Genomic DNA, 14486 nt, shown 5'->3' with positions numbered 1-14486 from the left:
CAATTTATACATTTCGAACGTGCCGCCATCAAATATATAAGTTAACGTACGCTGTGCATTGGGCATACGTTCGTCTCTAAATTTAAATTCAAAATTCACACATTTATAGTTCTGCATTTATTGCACAAAATTCACACATTGGAAGTACTGCATTTGCATAAATTCTGTACATTAATTTCGGGAGTCTGGTTACAGATCTCCTCATTGTGTGCTTTAATGTGATTGGTTGGTTTAGCAATATTTTTGTGTGCGATATTTTGCAGACTCGGCAAAACGTTTTGGGTCTTTTTTTAAGTAATCAAAAATTTTAAGTCAGTCTAAGATCAGATTCAGACCCACATAGTGGTGTCGGCGTAAAAAGCTCGTTTTCAACTACTAAAGATTTATAAATAAAAAAGATACAAACTGTTTATAATAAATTACAGTTAAATACTTACAACTCTTAATAAAAAAGATACAAACTGTTTATAATAAATTACAGTTAAATACTTACAACTCTTAATAAAAAGATACAAACTGTTTATAATTAATTACAATTAAATACTTACAAGTGTTAATAAAAAGATACAAACTGTTTATTATAATTTACAATTAAATACTTACAACTAAGATAATAAACTGAACCAAAATCCTGTTTAATATTGAAAAGTGAAAAAATTAATTTGTTTATAATAATTTAGAATTAAATGCTTACAACTGTTAATAAAAAGATACAAACTGTTTTATAAAAGGTGTAATTAATAAGATCATAAACTGAAAAATAAAGAAGATAATAAACTGAACAATTATCCTGTTTTTATTGAAAGGCGAAAAAATTAATTTATACTCAAAAAATAGGAAAAGTGGTTTTAAGTTATAATGATGACAAAAGATATATTAAGTTCGATGGTATTCAGACATATGCTTGGGGCATTATAAGTTAAAAGAGAATGATTTCGAATTGCATGATATTGCAGACTATTTAATAGAGGACAGTAATAATGTAGCATCAAGCTGGGATAATAACGGAAATTATCAAATTTAAGATAAATACAAATACTTTAAATGTAAATTTCGAAAGCAGCTGTAAAAAGGCGAAACACATGAGGATATAAGGAGTGAGATCGAAAAATTCTTAACACACGTTTTTCATTACATTTTTTAACCCAAGTATTATTTGAATTTTTTTTTGATCAAGTTACCTTTGAAAAACATGTCAGTTATTATGTGTAATGTCAATTATATTAATTTTTTTGTTAATCTGATTAAAATGAGTGACCAGAAAAAAGTGCGTACTGAAATTATTAAATATTTTCAACAAAACCCAACTTGGTCTTACAAAAAGTTGGCCAAGCATACAAAGGTCTGCCGTCAAACTGTTTCCAATGTTATTAAACAGTACCGGGAGAACTTGTCAGTTGATAGAAAACCTGGTTCAGGTAGAAGGAATGGTCCACATGATGTTTCTAAAGCCAAAAAAATAGAACGCATTTTCAAAAGAGCTCCCAACACATCCGGTAGGAAAGCAGCCCGGTTAGCTCAGTGCTCGGACTATTTGGTACGAAAAGTTAAAGCTAATGCAGGTTTAAAAACATACAAGGCTCAAAAAGTTCCTGACAGGAACGCTACTAAAAATTTAGAGGCCAAAAACAGAGCACGGAAATTGAAGTCAAGTTTTATAAAAAAATATTCTTGCTGCATAATGGATGACGAAACGTATGTTCTGGCAGATTTTTCGCAACTTCCAGGTCAAAAATTTTATGTTGCTGATGCTCGAGGGAATGTTGAAGAAAAGTTTAGGACCCAAAAGCAGACAAAATTTCCCAGAAAGTTCTTGGTATGGCAAGCAATATGCAGTTGCGGCAAAAGAAGCCACTCATTTGTTACAACGGGCTCTATAAATACCGAAATTTACATCAAGGAATGTTTACAAAAAAGGCTGCTTCCATTCATAAGACTTCATAATGTGTCCACTTATTTTTGGCCTGACTTGGCATCCTGTCACTATGGCAAACAAGCCCTTGAGTGGTACAAGAACAATAATGTGGTATTTGTACCAAGAGAGGCAAATCCTCCAAACTGCCCGGAGCTAAGGCCAGTGGAGAGATATTGGGCTCTTGTTAAAAGAGAATTGAAGAGTACAAAAAAGGTGTCCAAAAGTGTGGTAGATTTTAAACGGAGATGGACTACATGTTCGAGCAAAGTGACAGAAAGCACTATAAAAACGTTAATGGAAGGGTTTCCGAAAAAGGTTCAAAATTTCATCACTAGTGATTAAAACTATAAAAATATTTTTTTTTGTAAATTGTAATAATAATTTCAATCAAATAAAAAAAAATTAAAGCTGTAAGTTTAGTGGTTTCTTTTTTATAAACATATATGTATGTTAAGAATTTTTCGATCTCACTCCTTACTACATTCTAAATGCGGATAAAAAACAAACTAAAAAGTAAGTCCAACATTTCGGTAAAAAATCTGAAGTGTTTGAAGGCGCAGTCGGTGAAAGGATCCTAAAAAAAATAAAAAATACGAAAGATCGTATTAAGGACCAGTGGAATTTTTTTTTTTATAATACGAAAGATCGTATTTTAAATACAATGACAACATAATTTAATAACTAGAGCTATATTAAACTATGAAAATATAATTAAATATTTAAAAATAATTATATTGAACTCTGGTGTTTAAAGAAATAAAACTATATTGAACTGTGAAAAAAATTAAATTAATAAATTATATGTAGTGTTTGAATAAATAACAATAACACACACACTGAAGGAAAATAGCGAAAATTAGAAGGACTACTAGTAATCAATAATCAACAATAAGAAAGCAGTGTAGTGTGTGTGTGTGCACACTCTTTAAGTTAGTTTTAAGAAACTTCTAAAATAAGAATAAACTAATAAAGAAACGGTCGACAGAGACAGTCGCACAAGCGGCTGTCCGTAAACCAAATAACCAAATATTTAAAAATTGTTTTCTTAAATATTACAGGATCCCTGCCATTATTATACAGCACCAGGGTTATCCTGGGACGCCATGTTAAAATCAACTTAGAACTCATAACCGATATTGATATGTATAATATGATAAAAACTGGTATTAGAGGAGGGCTTGTCCAATGTTCATTAAGACATTCTGTGGCCAATAACAAGTATATGACTGATTATGATAGAACAAAGTCGACCATGCAGAATGTAGAAAAAATAAAGAATGTTTATATAGCAATACAATGGGAATCGGAAAGATGAAATCATAAGGAATCATAGTTTGTCTAGGTTTGGCGATGAAATGATTGAACATTAAATGTAATAAACCAATGTAATTAGGTTTCAGTGTTTTAGAACTTTCGAAATGGAAAATTTACGAATTTCACTATTGTAGTGTACCAACACACTTCGCTATACTCCTACATAATAATAATAATATAAACAATGTAAAGTACATTTGAGTGCAATGTGTCATGTTGCACAGATGTTACACACAAAACACTCACATGCACTAAATATCACTCAAATGTAATAGCCAATAGGATAATAGAATTATGATTAGACTAAGATAGATTATTAATTAGAATAAGAGAGGGGATACTAAAATATAGTATATAAACCCCGAAATTATATAAATAAAATCAGACTTTGTTAAACCATATACAAAGACTCGTCTTTTATTGTATAGGGACTTTACGCTCTTCGAAGAAATTCGGAAATTGGCGTATTGATAAAGATCTACAAACAAAGCGTACCTTACACTATGGTTATATGAAATCCAAATTTGATAGTAGAATTCATTTAAATTATATGGATACAGATTCATTTATATACATATATTGAATCTGTCGACTTAAATACTTCTATATGGATATCTGAAATGATGAACTTCAACGTTTTAATACTTCCGAGTATCACCCTCAAAATAAATTTAGTTTACCAATTGTAAATAAAAAAAGTTTTGTGAATGAGAAAGGATGAAAACTGTGGAGTAATTATGAGAGAATTTGTAATTTTAAGGTCGAAAATGTACTCAATTAGGAATGAAAATAATGGAGAAATTAAAAAATCCAAGGGTGTGAAAAAAATGGCATTAGATAGAGTAACATTAGTCGACTATAAAAAGTGTTTGTATTCCAAAAATGTGCACAGTGATTCAATTTATACATTTCGAACGTGCCGACATCAAATATATACTCAAAAAATAGGAAAAGTGGTTTTAAGTTACAATGATGACAAAAGATATATTAAGTTCGATGGCATTCAGACATATGCTTGGGGCATTATGTAGAGTAACAACAACAGTAAATGTCACCCACAATAAAATGCACACAATGCACTTATACTATTTTGTGTGTGTAACTCATAAATATATTTAATGTAAACATACTGCAATTATAGCTTGCACCAACAATGTTTAAAGAAAACAAAGTGTCACAAATCGGTCACTCGGTTAACTCTTAAGTAGAGCAAAAGGGTTTTTAGAAATAAACAACAAAGCAGAGATCACTCAATTATTGTTTTACACTCAATATTTTGGGGAATCACTCAAAACAATATTTTGAATAAAGTGACTTACTAAAATTTATGAATGCCTGGTGCATATTATGATTGCAGTGCGTAAGCAAATAGAAATATTAGATTTTAAGTATTGAGTGTACTTTAGAAAGTCACTCAATTTAGATTTATAAAATTAGTATATAAGAACTAAGAAAATAAAGAATATGGGGTCATTCTAATTTAGAAGATCGAAAAAGCAAAACTAATTTTTTTTCTTCAAACATCACATGGCGATCCTGCCAAAATCTAATAGTAGTGCTTAAATTACTTCTTTTTTATATTCGACTTCTTTTTTTATATTCATGGTTAAAGTCGTACATCGACTTAAATACTTTTCATAGGACTAGAGCGACAAATGCATTTGAGAAAGATTTCTTTAAATTATTAAAACTAATGTAGTTTATGGTAAGACCATGCAGAATGTAGAAAAAAGACAGAATGTTTATATAGTAACACAATGGGAATCGTATAGAAAAAATCATTGGGAAGCAAGAGCTCATATTGCTCAATTGAATTTGCATAGTTTGTCTAGGTTTGGCCATAAAATGTTTGCCGTACAACTTAAACGATTGAACATTAAATGTAATAAACCAATGTAATTAGGATTCAGTGTTTTAGAACTTTCGAAATGAAAAATGTACGAATTTCACTATGGATATATGAAACCCAAATTTGATAGTAGAATTATTTTAAATTATATGGATACAGATTCATTTATATATACCATTAGAACATAAGACTTCTATAAGGATATCTCAAAATAAATTTAGTTTACCAATTGTAAATAAAAAAAGTTTTGGGAATGATGAAGGATGAAAACTGTGGAGTAATTATGAGAGAATAATGTAGCATCAAGCATTAATGACAATTCATTAACCAACTGGGATAATGTGTCGAATGTTTCGCCACACGACAAGATATGGTCCTGCCGTTGTTACTGAATTGGATGATTGTATGCTCTACTGGCCGAAGAGGTACATTTCTTTGAAGAATGAAATAATAGAGGGAGCTGGAGTATAGAAATTCCTCCTAAATAAAAAAAATGGATGAATGAGAACAAAACCTATATTCTTGAGCTGGAGGAGATAACTGAGTATGAAAATATACTCGCTGCAGACGAGGACGATTAAGTTACGTACATTCCAAATGAATAATACTTCTCTGGTTGGGAAAGCAGCAGTAAAACGGCGAAATACATGAGATATACTACAATGTAAATACGGATTCGGCTAACTTTTGCAACCCAATGAAAACCTATCCGGCATAAATGTCATCCACCACAGAGCCCAGCTTCTCAGCAGAACTCTGAGTGCATCAAAAGGAAGAATCTTAACCCAGTGCAAATATTTGAAAAGTTAATTGATGAGAAAATCATAGACTTGATTATATCCAATTCAACAACAGTGATTTGAAAAAGTTTCTAGGAGTTTTTATATTATCCGGTTATATATAATAAATTACCACGAGAATCGATGTATTGGTCCTTGGATGAAGACATTGGAAAGGAGATAGTGGCCAAAGCTCTTTCAAGACATCGATTTCGAGATATAAGAGATCAGCGGCTTACGCTGTAGGCAGCTGACTCAACACCATGAATGTCATGACAGTGACAAATTCAGAAATAGTTGCAGCATTCGACAAACTAAAAAGTAAGCCCTACATTTCGGTTACAGATGTATGGGAAATTTTTCGAAAAATTACCCGAAATTATCCCATTTTTTAACGATTGCATATAAATCGTAATTTCAATGGCACCTAAAGAGCTAGATTTTTTATATTTGGATTGCCTGAGAATGTAGCTTTACAATAAGGTATAACTTAAGTAGCTAGCATTTCCAATCATTTTAATTGTAAACAAAAAACAACATTTTATGTCGTTTCACAACATTTTCGCCACTAACTTATTCTCAATAAAGTTATTTTGCATATATGTATATATAATTTTAAAATGTATGTGCCTGGCTTATCTATATATATTTATATATATATATATATGGTCCAGAATGCACATTGTACAGTTGCGAACAAAAAAAAATTCAGAGCTCGAATCTAATAAAGATATCCAATTTACAGAATTGAGTGTAAAACTTTTTTAATTAAACTTAATGTTAATAGTTGAATCGTACATTCGCGACCAACGTTAAAAATCGAAAAAATAATTAATTTTAATTATTTTTGCTGTGGTGATTGCTCTTACCAATATCGGCACAACAGCAATAGATGATGTTTATGGAGGACGATGATTAATAATATGTTCTTTTTAAAATTACTTTTTTCGCAAAAGCAATCAATTTTTGTTCTCAATAAAGGAATTTTATAAATATTGAAAATGGGATACAAAATAAAAACAAGGTTTTCTTATGTAAACCTTGTTTTTATTTTGGTAACGATCTTGTAGCGATACGAGGGCTTATATACACTCTGTGGTCAAGACCCCCTTTGTGGTTGAGCATGTTCTTCTGGCACTTTCACAAAGAAGGTCGCGACTTTTAAGTGTGTTCCATAGCTGTCGCGTCAAATATTATGACATATATCCCCTCGTGATATCCACACTTGTGTTCGCCACTTGTATAGTAGAGGCTTTACCGGGGGTACCACGAAAAAGATACACTATTAAGGTCAAGGTGAGTGGAAGCAGTGCCGAGGACCTGGATGGTTAGTGTAGAAATAAACTAGCAGCTAACAGCTCCCCTCAGCGTCAGGGTAATACGCTGTTGTAAGTAGTTGCCTAGTCCACGAACGCCGTCACTGCGTGGATGGTCCGTTGTTTTACGTGCCTACTCGTGGGAACAAAATTGAGCAAAACAAAAACCTACAACTACTATGGAGACTTCCGATTTCAGGGATATTAAGGAATCGGAAGGGGGGGTATCGGACAGCACCCTGACGGACGTTCATGCCAGGATTTTGGAGCATGAAGGACAGGTGTTAAGACTTGATGTGGATGGGACTGTCGAAATACTCCTTTGGGGAAACTTGTGCCACTCAGAGGTTGGACGAGTTGGTTCTGTTATCTGATGATGAACATGAAATCACTATGAGTTCTGGTCAGATTCTGCTCAGAATCAGGTGACAGAAACATCCCCTCCCACTGATATTGACAAGGACAACCAGGGGAGCCGAACGGCAGAATATGGTCCACATGGCGCTAAGTTCGCAAATCTTGTTCGGCAGGTCGCCGTGGAGGAGTCGCATAATGCCACTCCACGAGATATTGAAAAACCAGGCCGAACGAAAGAAGATAGGCAAAAAAATGGGACCAGGAAATCCCTAGCCTTTATGGCAAAGATGGGAACCAGGGATCCTGGGTCATTAACTGCAAAGGAGAAGTACTTTCTCAAGAAACACAGACAGGACGTCGCTAGATTTGAAAGAATTTACGGCCCTGTAAGTGGTAGCTGCTGTCGATCTGGCTGACACCCACAAGGGTATAAGGTCGACAGCTCCAACCACTAGCAGTGCGGTAAACTCTAAGGAGGGGGGCTCTTTTACTATCCTACAAATCGGTGCTTCGGCTAGATCTGCGGATAGTAGCAAGAAACCACCCATAAAGGTGTCAGGTGCGAAGGGAGTGAAGAACCCTCTGGCCGATCCCCTTAAGGGTGCCCGTATGGGTAACATTAAGGGAAACGGATCCGGTGGTCCTCAACCCTCGTCATCAAAGGCACCAGCAAGTCTGCGGGAAATGCTGCTGTAACCCCATCTAGCAATCTTAAGGGTACCCAAAAGGAGACCATTAATAGGGCTAGATCTGGTGACGACCAGCCTACCACGTCAACAAAGAAGGTAAAGAAGTCCTTGAGTCAGGATGTATATCTTCAGGCAGCCATAATTGATCGGAATGATCCGGATGGGAAGATCAGTACCGATCAATGGCAGCTGCTTGAAGCTAGACTCCTTGACGAGATGGCCTTCTATAGTAGTAGCTCTGAAGACGTATCTTTCAAAGATGCTGACTGGGCTAAGGGAGTCAAGGTCATAAACTGCGGTAATAAAAACTCTTTTGAATTTTTAAGGACCGTATTTGGGAAACTTGGCGACCTAAATCCAGCCTTAAAACTAGAAGTGATATGAGCTTCGGAGCTACCATTAAGGTCAATAGTGACAGTATGGGTTCCTCCACCCGTAAAACCGGTGGAAACCATACTGGCATTATTGAAAAAACAGAACGTTGATCTCCCTATAGACCAATGGAAGGCTGTAGCCTCGATGGTGTGTAAGGAGAACAACGGGAGGGATTTCTGGTTCGCAGCCGATCGCAAATCCCTCGAGATTCTGGATAAGATGAAAGGGGTTGTCAATTTTGGATTTGGCACTGTCAGGTTTCGGTACTCGAAACATGACATCAAAATAAGGTTTGCGGGTTGGGGATAGCGAGATACACGTTATTTATCCCGTCCACTTAGGACAAGGTAAGAACGTGTATCCTGGCAAAGAGAGAACTAATGGATGAAGATCTGCGACATGCTTTAATTTATAACATTCACAGATGCTAACATCCAAGAAGCACGAGCCAAGATCAGTCAATTGGTAAAATCTAGTCATTCTCTTTAGCAGATCAGCTCAGATTTCCGGCAATTTGGAAATTTGTTTCTTTTTTCCAAACTTTAGCAGCAAATTTTGTGTCTATATATCAGCTACCTTATCAATTCACCTTAACCTCAACAGTCTCGAAAACATCATTCACAGATCAATGGATAAATACTCGATGGAACAACTTAAAAGATGAAGTATCTCAAATAGCTGAGCAAGACCAGGTATCAAGAGGTGTGTTGGAAAATTATGAAAAGATATTCCAAAAGCAGAACAATAATGTGTAACTCAAGGTAAACAGCTTGTTAATTATCAATTGGTTAGCTGCAAGTGTGGGCATGGAGTGGATGGAGAGCATCACAAGAATTGTTTCTCAGGCTAGGGCATATCAGTGGACTAACAGCCTTATGTGACAGGCTGATTGAAAATAGGATTCAAAATATAAACAAGGATTTCTTATGTAGTGATATAAATGGAGGCTGATTACACAGAAATAAATTCGATAATTAATACTTTTATTCGAAATGTCTGAAGTAAAGATCACTTCAGAAGTTCCTGACAGACGTAGTGCTGTTACTTCAACGGATGCGGTCCCCCATGCCGACAAAGGTGGAATAAATATAAGTAAGAATATTGTAATGTAAGGAGTAAGTAAAGCAAAAGTGTAAACTAGAATAAGTTAGACTGTATTAAAAATTTATGTATAAAAAGAGGCTCTTGGCCTTGAATAAATCAGATTAAGACTAAGACTCAAATCGGCAACTCCATCACCTTACATTACATGGCGATCCTGCCTACATTTCGATCCTGCGTTGTTCTGATACCTGCCGATATTCTTTCGATCCTTCATCCTGCCAACCCTCCTATGATACATTAGATGGAAGAATACGTCCCTTCATCAATAATTGAAAGCAACAAAAACGCTCCAATATACATACCAGCTAATTGGGGCCAAGAAAATTAACAATTGAGGAATACAAAAGAAACCAAATTAGGCGGCTGGAAGATAAACTAACAACTATACCAAAAGTGGATATAAGAAAAAAAAACGAGGAGGACGACTCGTGAAATTAAGGAGGAAACTGGCTGATTTACTGTCAGTAGTAAGGGATGAGAAGAATACAATACAGTGGGAAAGATCCCAAGATATGTTACATGCTTTGGATATGTTACTCGAGTTATTCCCGCACAACAAATACTCAAAAGCAAGGATTGGGACAATTGTCTTGCGATATCAAGGATGTTCTGCATTGGCAGGTCTCAAGTATCATATTACAGAAGCTATAAAACAGTAAATACTTTGTGTGTTTCATTGATCGTCGCTTCGTTTGTATGTGATTCTTGCGTTTATTTGTAAAAGCAATCAATTTTTGTTCTCAATAAAGACGTTTTATAAATATTATTGTACAAATAGGATTCAACATATTTTAGAAAAAAGAACTGTGACAGCTTTTTATGTAAAAGCAATCAATTTTTGTTCTCAATAAAGACATTTTATATAAATATCAAAAAAAGGATTCGATATATAAAAAGTTCGTAATAAAAATTATATTTTTAAATTTTTTACATGATGTAAGTCGGTTGAAGCGTCTCATTCATTGACCAGCCGTCTAAATGGAGGTTAGTAGCCGAATGCTATAGTGATAGTGAGATCGTCATCATATTTCATAAATAATCAAAATAGGATGCGAAATAGAAAAAATATTTTTTTATAGATATGAATGAGCTTTTTTGGGTTAAAAGCAATCAATTTTTGTTCTCAATAAAGAAATTTTATAAATACGCCGAAGCGCGTAAAAGAGAATTTTTCGTAAAAGCAATCAATTTTTGTTCTCAATAAAGAAATTTTATAAATAATGAAAATAGGATGCGAAATAGAAAGAGTTTTTGTGTGAAAACAGTCAATGCTTGATGAGGTAGCCGAAGCGCGTAAGAGATTTTTGCGTAAAAGCAATCAATTTTTGTTCTCAATAAAGACATTTTATATAAATATCGAAAAAAGGATTCGAAATCGAAAAAGTTCGTAATAAAAATGTATGAGCTATTTGCGTAAAAGCAATCAATTTTTGTTCTCAATAAAGACATTTTGTAAATATTACAAATAGGATTCGAAATATATTTCTATAGAAAATGGATTTTTTTATAGAAGCTTTTTGTGTAAAAGCAATCAATTTTTGTTCTCAATAAAGACATTTTATATAAATATCGAAAAAAGGATTGGAAAACGAAAAAGTTCGTAATAAAAATGTATGAGCTTTTTGCGTAAAAGCAATCAATTTTTGTTCTCAATAAAGATATTTTATAAATATTACAAAAAGGATTCGAAAAAGAAAATGGATTTTTCTTATATAAGCTTTTTGCGTAAAAGCAATCAATTTTTGTTCTCAATAAAGAAATTTTATAAATAATGAAAATAGGATGCGAAATAGAAACAGTTTTTGTGTGAAAACAGTCAATGCTTGATGAGGTAGCCGAAGCGCGTAAAAGAGAATTTTTCGTAAAAGCAATCAATTTTTGTTCTCAATAAAGAAATTTTATAAATAATGAAAATAGGATGCGAAACAGTATGTTTTTTCTATGAATATAACTTAACAAAGATTTTTGCGTAAAAGCAATCAATTTTTGTTCTCAATAAAGACATTTTATATAAATGTGGGATGAGTTTATGCAACCAACCTGAGCAAGAGCAAGTAGTCAGTCGGTGTTCGATCGTTGCATAGTGAAGAAGTGTGTGACGCGTAAAATTTTTATATTAACCCGTTTTACTTCTTTTTTTTAACTTTTATCTACTTTTTATATTATCAATAAATATTCTTAATAAACTACGACTTATTTAATTGAAAACTAAAACGTAGACTCCACATAAATATCGAAAAAAGGATTCGAAATATAAAAAGTTCGTTACAAAAATGTATGAGCTTTTTGCTTAAAAGCAATCAATTTTTGTTCTCAATAAAGATATTTTATAATTAATGCAAATAGGATGCGAAACAGGAAGTTGTTTCTATATATATAACTATGAGCTTTTTGCGTGAAACCAGTCAATGCTTGATGATTTAGACGAATCGCTTAACAGAGATTTTTGCGTAAAAGCAATCAATTTTTGTTCTCAATAAAGATAATTTATAAATATTACAAATATGATTCGAAATAGAAAATGTATTTTTTTATATAAGCTTTTAATGTAAAAGCAATCAATTTTTGTTCTCAATAAAGACATTTTATATAAATATCGAAAAAAGGATTCGAAATATAAAAAGTTCGTTAAAAAATGTATGAGCTTTTTGCTTAAAAGCAATCAATTTTTGTTCTCAATAAAGATATTTTATAATTAATGGAAATAGGATGCGAAATAGAAAGTTGTTTCTATATATATGACTATGAGCTTTTTGCGAGAAACCAATCAATGCTTGATGAGCATTGATGGGTGTAACATAGATTTTTGTTCTCATTAAAGACATTTATTAAATATTACAAATATGATTCGAAATAGAAAATGTATATTTTTATAGAAGACCCCTTCACACTAGGCAATTTAGTTGCGCAAGTCTCTTGTGTTTGTTGATGCCAGAGGTAATGTCGGATTAAGGAGAAGAAAATCTTACATGCTGTTTTGTTGTTGGTCAATAGGCTTGCGCAACTAAATTGCCTAGTGTGAAAGGGGTCTAAGCTTTTTATGTAAAAGCAATCAATTTTTGTTCTCAATAAAGACATTTTATATAAATATCGAAAAAAAGATTCGAAATATAAAAAGTTCGTTACAAAAATGTATGAGCTTTTTGTTTAAAAGCAATTTAAAGCAATCAATTTTTGTTCTCAATAAAGATATTTTATAAATAATGAAAATAGGATGCGAAATAGTAAGATTTTTCTATATATATAAGTATTAGCTTTTTGCGTAAAAGCAATCAATTTTTGTTCTCAATAAAGATATTTTATAAATATCGAAAATAGTATTCGAAATATAATTTTTTTTCATAAATAGAACTACTGTATGAACTTTTTTTTGTAAAAGCAATCAATTTTTGTTCTCAATAAAGAAATTTTAATCTGATGATTTTCTGTTGTCTCTTCAAAAAGGACGTGGATGATGAAGTAATGCATTGGCAAACAAAGGATACTTTTGTCGTGAAAGATCCTGAGTTTGAAGCAGCGGCTGTTTATCCTAGCACTTATTTCAATGCAAACCGAGTGAAACATGTGCTTATGTTGCAGTTTGATAACAAGGTCGACTTGAGAGCTGCAAGAAATAATCAGGCAATGTCACGGACTACTTCTATCTCCTCTTTAAAAAAATCGAAGTTCAGTGGCCAGTTGGATCGATTACTCCTTTGGACTTTTTGGAGGTTTAGATCACTCCTATGGAGAGGAACCACTAAATTGGTAATCCCACACATTTTTCAGAAACCGCCGACATTTCTTTGGTAATCATGTTGATGGGGTTATATCGCTATGTCGGCACGCATGAGATTTGAGACCTTAGCTATGCAAACAAGATCAGATGTTACCTTAAATACATCTTTGAATTCTTTCCATGCTAACGGTTCAATTCTAGCAGACTGTGTTCAATTTGAAATTATGGCCTCCGCTTTGGATATGTTACTCGAGTAATTCCCGCACAACAAATACTGGAAAGCAAGGATTGGGACAATTGTCTTGCGATATCAAGGATGTTCTGCACTGGCAAGTCTCAAGTATTTGGCGACCATGCTGGACAAGAAGAAGACAAGCATTGTGATGGAGTGATTCTTCACTGACAAATTACGTCTAGAGGTTAGGCAGATGGTTGCCATCAATACAGAGGAACATGCCGAAAAACATTCTTATTTCCCCTACATGATCGGGCTGCATTTGACTGAGCCTTTCCACTTATTTTAACTACAACCAGCATACAATCAAAGATATTCTAGAACAGTATTTCCATGTTGGAAGTTCACGATCCAACACTGGATCAATATCTCAATCTATTTGCAGAAGGTTTCCAGGAAGTACCTCTACTTTAACCCTGACCGGCAACGTGGTTTCCAAGTGATCAAATTGGATGTTTACGATTTTTCCAAGATCTCGAAGAAACCGAAACATTTATAACCCAATCACCTTTGGATCCCAGTCAACAATTAGTAATGAAATTATTACTTGCAGCAACGGATCAGATTCAAAAATAGATTTTTTTAAGAAGCATCCTACAGCTCCGACTCATCACGTATTAAATACATCAATGTGGCTATTTTCTGACTTTAGATTTTTTGATATTAAATTAAATACAATAAGTTGATTGATAACCACCAAGTATTATTATAACATTTTATTTCGCTCTACTTTTTGATACTTGGTTATTACTTCTGGGGCACTTAACATTTTTTTGTTTAATATTCCCATTTTAGATTATTCTCTGGCAGCGGAGCCAATTAGTTAAAATTTTGT

Source organism: Calliphora vicina, chromosome 3, assembly GCF_958450345.1.
Source record: "Calliphora vicina chromosome 3, idCalVici1.1, whole genome shotgun sequence".
In the NCBI taxonomy this organism is placed as follows: domain Eukaryota; kingdom Metazoa; phylum Arthropoda; class Insecta; order Diptera; family Calliphoridae; genus Calliphora; species Calliphora vicina.
The sequence above is the reverse complement of the archived record's forward strand: the minus strand, read 5'-3'. Positions refer to the sequence as shown.